The 9,595-nt window shown below is 39.0% G+C and overlaps 1 non-coding gene across 1 annotated transcript; it reads right to left on the bottom strand.

Annotated features, from left to right (window-relative positions):
• Positions 1-3,622: 3,622 nt before the first annotated feature.
• LOC112087935 lies at positions 3,623-3,730 on the bottom strand. Its single transcript, XR_002900340.1, has one exon. It is a non-coding gene; the product is annotated as a small nucleolar RNA R71 (small nucleolar RNA).
• Positions 3,731-9,595: the final 5,865 nt, after the last annotated feature.

Below are 9,595 nucleotides of genomic sequence, written 5' to 3'. Positions count from 1 at the left end.
GAAGTACATACGCCGATTGAAGAAAAGTACAAAGACTCTCGTGAGGGGGAACCTGAAGGGGAGCCATATGACAACATCAGACAATACCAAATAATTGTGGGTAAGCTCATTTATCTCACAATTATTCGTCATGATTTATGTTTTGCTGTGAACCAGGTCAGTCAACACATGCAAGCTCCAACAATATACCACTAGAATATGGTGGAACGGATCCTCAGGTCTTGAAGGGAACTCCGGGCAAAGGCATCTGGATGCAGAAGAATGATCACACTGAGATTGTTGGCTATTGTGATGCTGATTGTACTGGAGACAAGACACACAGGAAATCAACCTGAGGTTATTGCACATTTGTTGGTGGTAACATGGTCACTTGGAGAAGCAAGAAGCAGAAGGTAGTGTCAGTCTATGGCTGACACTACGGATGAACTCATTTGGCTTAAGGCATTGTTATTGGATCTTGGAGTCAAGACACCGCAGCCTATCATTATGCATTGCGACAACCAAACTGCGATTAACATTGCCTCCAACTCTGTGTTCAATGAGCGCACCGAACACATCAAAGTGGACTGCCATCATATTTGTGAGAAAGTTGAACTCGGGATCATTTTTCCAGCTTACGCTAAGAGTTCTGATCAACTTGTTGATTTCTTCACCAAGGCAGCTAATTCAAAGGTGTGCAAGCTTGTCTTAATTGATCTTCACCAGCCAAGCTTGAGGAGGAATGTTGGAATGTGAATGTTGCACTCTTTTTCCCTTATCCATGGGTTTTCCAACTGGGTTTTTTGATAAAGTTTAATAAGGCAACTATTCCAATATGACCGTTAGTCTTCCTGTTTGAGTTAATCTGCCGCCCAGCATTAACTACAACAGCTCTTCTTCATCTTCGACTTATTATGGATGAAAATAAAGGCTCCTCTCTCTCCTCCATGCACCTCTTATCATTTATTATTGTAATCCTAGTTTAGTCTCTATATATTTGTATCTTCTTGTACAAATCAGATTAAGAGAAATTATATACAGATTCTCTCTATTCTCTCTGTCATACAATTCTCTCTTCTTTTTAAAACTATTATGCATAGATTTCTACAGAGAGGACCAAACTTCCTCACTAAGTTTTCCTTTTAGCTTTGGGAACAAGTTTCTTTAGCTTTGTCACCAAGCTTTGTTTTTAGCTTACACATGAAGTTTCGTTAGCTTCATGGTTAAGTTTTAATCTCAACCATTCATCATTACTTCATAGCTAAGTTTTTATCTCAACCGTTCATCAAGGTCATTAGCAAAACATATTTAAAGAATACCAATCCCAAAAGAAAACATGTAACTATAAGACCGTAAACATAAGTTGAAGTTATCATAATGGTCTCTTTAATGTCTTTAAATAAAGACACATTCTGTTATGTGATAACACCGTATTTTGACCACTTTTATGGATCATAATTATGTCTTATGCAGGTGTTTTAACTCTGTTTTCAATGGTTTTTAAATTGTTTTCAATGTTTTAGAGTTTCAAAAGACTTTACAGGAAACTTGGGCAAAAGATATGCAATTTGGAAAAAATGAGCATTTTTGGATAAATGCAGACCGTCAGAAGTATGAAAAGCGATGAAAAACTTCTCACCGTCTGATCACCCCAAACTTTGAGACAACATAGAGGATCCAACCAGCTTTCTAATGCACTTGGTTTGGAGACAATCCAACGGTTCGATCTTCAGATACTCCCGATGCAAGAATGATAGAAAATGCAGTTCCGGAAAAGAGCCGTGTGCCGGGACCGCGGCCAACACCTGTTGTCCCGCGGGTAGAGCCACCGCGACCGTGGAACTTGGTCGTTCACTTTCCCGACGACTTAATTAAAGCCCAGATCGATTCCTCTCATTATTTTTGAAGCCCTATGTGTCCAGAACCACCCCAGAAGCTTTAAATACCTCATTTAGGTCATTCTAAAGGGTGTGTTCTTTTCTGTACTTAAATTTTCGTGTGAGACTCAAACCCTAGAGAGGGAGGCCGCCGTTTTTGAAGGAGGAGCCGCCGCTGGAGGAAGACATCGCGCCTCCATCTGCTTCTCCGTTCTTCGTTTTTCTTCCTTGTTTTCTTTAATTTCCCTTAACTTTCAATACTCTGTGATGATTGTTTACAATATGTATGAGTAGTTACCCAGTTGGGTTTAAAGGGATTGTTCAAAGGGAATTTCATGTGTCTTTGTTTATGAATCGATAGATTTAGGATTTATAATCTTCTAGATGTTCTTCATTTACCTTTAATCTTACTGTGTGATTCTTTGCTGGCCACTTAGAAGCCGATCTGATATGATATGTTGCGAAAGTTTTCATTGATTGTCTGAACTAGGGTGAAACGAGCAATTCTTCTATAGGAGTGGAAACCTACCTATAGTTGAGTTGTAAATGTTGATGAGTCTTGTTCTGCTATTACATCTTCTCCCTTCCAAGATCAGAGTGGAAACCTACTGATCAGGGTTGCGAGAGATAGTTGTTTAGTGCTGCGAAAGTAGGCTATTCATACTTCCGTGCCTCGAGTTCTAGAACATACTTAGTTGATTACCTTTATCACTTGTTTAAAATCGACATAGCCTAGTCCATGAACCCCTGCGAATTCCCCTTGATGCCCAACGTTTGTTTTTAAGTGCTTACAACCTTCGATACAGTCTTGCTTTTCAATCGCTATTTACTTGCTTTCATTCGCTCTTGTTTATTCGATTTTTACTTGCTTGCACTTGCTTTCCTTTCAATTGCTTTTTATTTGCTTTCTAGTTTAAATTTAGTGACAATCAAAACCCAAAACCAAAACCAAAACCTTTTTAGTCTTAGTCTGATTTAAGCATAGCCGTGAATTCGTACTGAAACAAATAAGTCTCTGTGGATCGATACCCTAAGTACTACATCGCACATCTGTGCACTTGCAGACATTTAGGGGTTATATTTAAAACCTGAAGCTTAGTAAAACGAAAACAACAACCCCGCTTTTGCTCGCAATCAAGTTTTTGGCGCTGTTGCCGGAGACTTTGATTTGTTTCGCTGCGAATCCCAGCTTAAATCCATTAGAACACTTGTTTACTTTTACTTTTTATTTTGAATTTTTCAGGTTTCTCTGCGATGAGAGATTGGGAACACGTTCCCGGGACTCTTGGTGATCCACCAAATCGTGTGGATGGTAATCCAAACGATGATGACCTGACTGATGATGAGTTTGAAGAACTGATCTATGATGACAATGAACTGATCGGATCGACAAAACGTGAAGATGATGATGAACTGATTGGAAGTTTCGATTCACTCGAGAAGTTCATGGGAGATCGAAGTGCTATTCAACCAGCCTTACCAGAGGATGGAAAAACCGAAATTAAGGTACCCTATATCCATTTAGTTCAACAAAATCAATTCTCTGGTTATTCATTCGAAAACCCGATAGACCATATCGAGACGTTCGAAGAATTATGTGCAACCATTACAGAAAATGGGGATTACCACAAGTGTAGTCTTTTCCCATTCTCTCTTAGAGATAATGCCAGCAAATGGCTAAAATCTTTGCCACCTGCTTCACTAAAAACGTGGGCAGCGTGTAGAACTGCTTTCCTAAATCGTTTTTACACTAGAAATCGTTCAAATCTCTTAAGAAACAAGATAAGAACTTATAAACAAAAAAAAGATGAAGATCTTTTAGATACTTGGGAAAGATTTAGGGAATACCAAAGAGATTCTCCACACCATGGATATACCGAACAATACCTGCTGGGTATTTTCTATCGAGGTATTACTCCAGAGTTACGACACTCTTTCGACACATCAAGTAATGGAGACTTCTCAACTAGATCTGTAGAAGATGCTCATTTTTTCATCAACAATTTCGGAAACAGCATCCGTAATCAAACAACCTTTGGTAATTTTGCACTTCCTGAGAAGAAAGAAGAGACCTCGGAAGTTATAAAGTGTCTCCATCACATAATGAGTCATCTTGGAGTGCAACAACCAAACAAGGCACACAATACGTGTAACTTTGAAGGTTGGGACAACCCAATGGATTCTTATGATCAAGGGATGGTTAGCACTGCAGAAGTCTATCAAATTCAAGATTTTCCCTTCGTTTCTGATCACTGCGGGTCCATTCATCCGGACCGCGGCAAACCAAGCTTTCACCGCGGTCGTGATGCTGCTGACCGCGGCCAAGACATGTTTCACCGTGGTCGCGAGCCTTCTGACCGCGGGAAAATGCCTTCCGAACTTGCCTGGAAATCACCTTCCGAATCAATCTTGGCTATTCAACCTAATCCTGTTCCACATCCTAGTTTTCCCTCTTCTGAAGCTGAAAACCTAAACAAAAAGATTCTAGAGCTTGAAAAATCTAGGTCTCAAGAGATTAGTGATCTTAGATCTGAACTAAAAACGATGCAAGAGGATTTCAATGAAAATTTTTCCACCCTCCTTAGTCTAATGATCAAAACTAATTCTAAAGACTTAGAAAATTCTGAAGAGGAGCCAAGTGAAAATTCTTTCAAAAACTCAAGTGAAGCAGATCCCTCCGATCATGTGAAAGCTATCACACTTAGGAGTGGATTAGCTTACAAAGAGCCTGAATTTCCTAAAGATCCCGAAGATGAGAAAAAGGGTAAGGAAAAGGAAAAAGAAAGAGAAAGAATCACAGTTGAAGATGTTGAAAAAGAAGTGGTAGGAGAAAAGGATGGAGAAGAAGTAAGAGAAGATTCATCCCGGGAAATTCTCGGAGAAGACCCGATTCCACCTCCACCAACTCGTGTCTATAAAACTAAACCTCCATATCCTAGAGCCTTAAGAGCCCCTAAGAAAGAGAAAGAAAAAGCTAAGCTGAAAGAGCTAATCGATTAATTAAATGTGAGATTACCTTTCGTAGAAGCTTGTGCTATGATTCCTGCTTTAAGAAAATACATAAAGGGTATTCTAACAAATTCTTTAACTCTTGAAGAAGGCGTTATGATGATAACCCATGAATGTAGTTCTATCCTGCAAAGCCGAATCCCTGAAAAGAAAAACGATCCTGGAAGCTTTGTACTTTCATGCACCATCAATGATATAGCTTTTGAGCGTGCTCTCTGTGATTTAGGTTCTAGCATAAACATGATGCCTCTATTAGTAGCAAAACATTTAGTATTAGCTGATCGTTCCGTTAGACAACCTGTAGGTATCTTAATTGATGTTCCTGTCAAAATCGAAAAATATTCCATCCCCACTGATTTCGTAGTTCTAGAACTAGAAAGAGAACCTAAGGATCCGCTTATTCTTGGACGACCATTTCTATCTACAGCCGGAGCCATAATCAATGTCCCGGAAGGAAAAATTGACCTTCATCTAGCCGGCCTAGTTATGCAGTTTGACATGAACAAAAGTTTCGATAAACCAACTTTGGATGGCAAAATTTGTTGGGTTGATGAGTTAGACGGAATTATTGAGGAAGTCTATGAAGATCTGCTTCTAGATGACCCTTTAAGTGTCACGCTTTCACCCGCAAAAGATGAACGCAATTTCCTTGAAGAAATTTCAAGTGAATGCGCACGTATGCTTGATAAATCCGAAACTTATAGGAAACCTCTAAACTATCTAGATCTTAAGGACCAAACAAACATTCCTACACCTCCTAAAGACACTGCTGCAGCAATTAATGATCCTTGGAGCGAGCTTAAAGCCCCTAAAGTCGAGCTTAAACCTCTTCCCGCTGGACTTAAGTACGCCTTCCTTGAACCAAATTCTACTTATCCTGTCAAAATAAACTCTGGTTTAACGGAAGAAGAAACCACAATGCTGTTGACTGAGCTGAGAAAGCATAGAAAAGCCTTAGGATATTCACTTGATGACATACCTGGAATCTCTCCAGATCTTTGTATGCACAAGATTAATCTAGAGGATAATGCTAAAAACTCAATCAAAATTCAAAGGAGACTGAACCCTAATCTCATGGATGTTGTCAAGAAGGAGATTATGAAGCTTTTAGAAGCTGGAATAATCTTTCCTATCTCAGATAGCACTTGGGTTAGCCCAGTTTATGTTGTTCCAAAGAAAGGAGGAGTCATTGTCATTAAAAATGATAAAGATGAAATGATCGCTACACGAACAGTAACTGGACATCGTATGTGCATCGATTACCGGAAACTGAATGCAGCAACTAGGAAAGATCATTTTCCACTTCCCTTCATAGATCAAATGCTAGAAAGATTAGCAAATCACCCTTACTATTGCTTCCTTGATGGATACTCCAGATTTTTCCAAATTCATATTCGCCCGGAGGATCAAGAAAAAAAGACATTCACTTATCCATATGGCACGTTTGCTTACCGATGTATGCCTTTTGGATTGTGTAATGCACCTGCTACCTTCCCGCGGTGAATGATGTCGATCTTCACAGACTTTATTGAGGATTTCATGGAAATATTCATGGATGATTTCTCCGTCTATGGATCTTCTTTTGAAAAATGCTTAGCCAATCTTGGTAAAGTTCTGCAAAGATGTGAAGATAAGCACAGAGAAAGAACTTCTAGCTGTCGTATTTGCATTTGAGAAATTCCGTTCTTATCTCGTAGGATCTAAGGTCATAGTTCATACTGATCATGCTGCAATCAAGTATTTAATGTCTAAGAAATACGCTAAACCTCAGTTGATAAGATGGATCCTCCTACTGCAAGAATTCGATATAGAAATTCGAGATCGAAAGGCGCAGATAATGGAGTTGCAGACCATATTTCACGAATTTGAGTTAAAGAAACATTGCCTTTAAATGACAGTTTGCCAGAAGAAAACATCTATGCTATAGATACTACCCCCACCAATGCCAATACTCTATCTCTATAAAAGATGTGCTGATGGGTTATCCCGAAGATGCGTGGCTGAAGAAGAGATGGAAGGAATTTTATTCGGATGCCATAGCTCGACTTACGCAGGACATTTTGCAACCTTCAAAACTGCTTCAAAAATCTTGCAAGCTGGTTTTTGGTGGCCTACTCTGTTCAAAATAACTCAAGCTTATATATCGCGATGCGATAAATGCCAAAGGATGGGTAACATAAGCAAAAGGAATGAGATGCCTCAAAATTTTATTCTCGAAGTCGAAATTTTTCATGTCTGGGGAATATATTTTATGGGACCCTTTCCTACTTCTTTTGGGAACCAATACATCTTAGTAGCAGTAGACTACGTCTCTAAGTGGGTAGAAGCAGTCGCTAGCCCCACCAATGATGCAAAAGTCGTCATGAAGCTGTTTAAATCTGTTATATTCCCGCGTTTTGGAGTTCCTAGAATTGTGATAAGCGACGGAGGATCGCATTTTATCAACAGAGTTTTCGAGAATCTTCTTAGAAAGAATGGAGTCACACATAAAGTTGCTTCCCCATACCATCCCCAAACCAGCGGTCAAGTAGTGATCTCAAACAGAGAAATCAAGTCGATTTTGCAGAAAACTACTGCAGTTCATCGCAAGGATTGGTCTACAAAGCTTGACGACGCATTATGGGCATACAGAACAGAATTCAAGACACCATTAGGAACAACACCATTCAACCTAGTTTATGGAAAAGCATGTCACCTTCCAGTAGAACTCGAGTATAAGGCGCAATGGGCTATCAAGGAGATGAACAAACAGCTGGAGAAAGAAGACTACTTCAACTTCACGAGTTAGAAGAAATCCAACACAATGCTTACGAAAACTCGAAGATCTACAAGGAGAAGACTAAAGCATATCATGATAAGAAGATTATTCATAGAAATTTTTCTCCTAACGATAAAGTTCTTCTTTTCAATTCTCGTCTTAAGCTTTTTCCAGGAAAATTACGTTCAAGATGGTCAGGACCCTTCACGATAAAGGAAGTCAAGCCATACGGAGCCATTGTCCTGTAGGACAGAACCGGAAACTCATTTACAGTGAATGGACAGCGTGTAAAGCCATATCTGGCTGAAGAAACCGAAGACGAAAGAGAAGTGATGTTTTTGATTGATCCATCATCGGCCAATTATGAGATCAAGGAGTGTCACGACCCCGGTTAAGTCTAATCGAGCAACAATGTCAAGCTAATGACTTGAAACAAGCGCTTAGTGGTAGGCAACCCACTTGGTATTTTATCTATTTCCCTTTGACCTTTATTTTCTATTTCCATTCCTTTGTTTCTGTTTCATTTAATTTCAGGTTTTCAATAAGGAAGAACAAACACAAAAGACGAGCAGCACTCTCCAACACGATAAGTTCACTTAAACATTTCAACTTTTCTATTTTCTTTATCCATTCTTTCCAAGATTTATCACACTGAGAACAGTGTGAAATAAGTCTGGGGGAGGATGTTCATTGGTTACCAATGAATTTTGATTTGTTTTGAGTTTGTTTTGGACACATAAAATTTTTCAAAGAGTTTTTCAAAATGTTGATGATTTAGACCAGTGTGCTTCTACGCTATTTCTTCGTTTTTTGCTCTTTTTGTGATTTAGCCCTAGACTAGGCGGTAGCTAAGTACTTGCATTACGAAATCCCACCAGAGAACTTCTATTCATGGAGATTCTTTCTGACAGGATATACTAGCTCATTTTATCTGGACTTAATTTTGACTTAATTTTCTCATAAAAGCGTTAGATCAGGGAAACGAATCATACATTCAGGACTCTTTTATCCTTTTACCACTCTTTGTTGATTCTGAATGGCTAGTTCATCTTTAGCTAGTTCCCCACCGAACCTAACCTCTTTCAAACCACATGCATTCTTGTTTTCCATTGTCCTATATGCAGATATGTGCAAAAACGTCGGAGAGAAAGAGGATCAACGCGGTTTTCAGTTACTAAAGACGAAGGCCTGCGATTTCATTGGAATGATTCAACAAAAGGAGAAAATTCAGTTTGCCTTTGGAAAAACTTCAAAATCTTGGTAAAATTTTGTCCCTTAGACCCTCTCTCTATAAAAGGTTGTTTCTTCTATAAAAAAAAAATGAATGAAAGGGAGAGGAAATATAAAACCTTAGAGAGTCTAGGAGGATCAAATTTTATACTTGAGGCAAGCTAGAGTCCAATTACATGGAGTTTTGGAAATTATCTTTATGATTCCCGGAAAAGATCTAAGTCTGGGGAACAGCTGTTTAAAACAAAGGAGGAAGATTATGCAACCACATTTGGCAAAGGAGAAGTGACTGAAAATCTGCGGTTATCAACAGGTCCTTCTCTCTCTTGCGGTTTTGCATAATTCTTGCACCCTCCATATTCTTCAGGTAACCCTAAACCCTTAAACTCCACCACTTAAATAGCCTTAATGCCAAACGCCGTCAACCCTGAATGATGTCTTTGATGAGAACTCACAATATACTTAATGAATTTAGAGAGCTAGTTGACTGGAAGTTAGATCTAAGTGCGTAGATTTTTGCATGACGGATTAACGGACTAGTTTGCTTGTATTTTGGTGAGAATTTTCTAGACTAGATCCGAATAGATGTTTCATGATAAGTTATGGTTTAGAAGGACGGTCACTGAGATATTGTTTAGTTCCTGAGATTTTTAAAATTCTTTCCTGACTTAAGTTTGTTTGAGGACAAACAAAAAGGTAAGTCTGGGGGAGTTGATAACACCGTCTTTGACCACTTTTATGG

This window comes from Eutrema salsugineum, unplaced genomic scaffold (genome assembly GCF_000478725.1).
Source record: "Eutrema salsugineum unplaced genomic scaffold, Eutsalg1_0 scaffold_16, whole genome shotgun sequence".
Classification (NCBI taxonomy): Eukaryota; Viridiplantae; Streptophyta; class Magnoliopsida; order Brassicales; family Brassicaceae; genus Eutrema; species Eutrema salsugineum.
The sequence above is the reverse complement of the archived record's forward strand: the minus strand, read 5'-3'. Positions and strand labels throughout refer to the sequence as shown.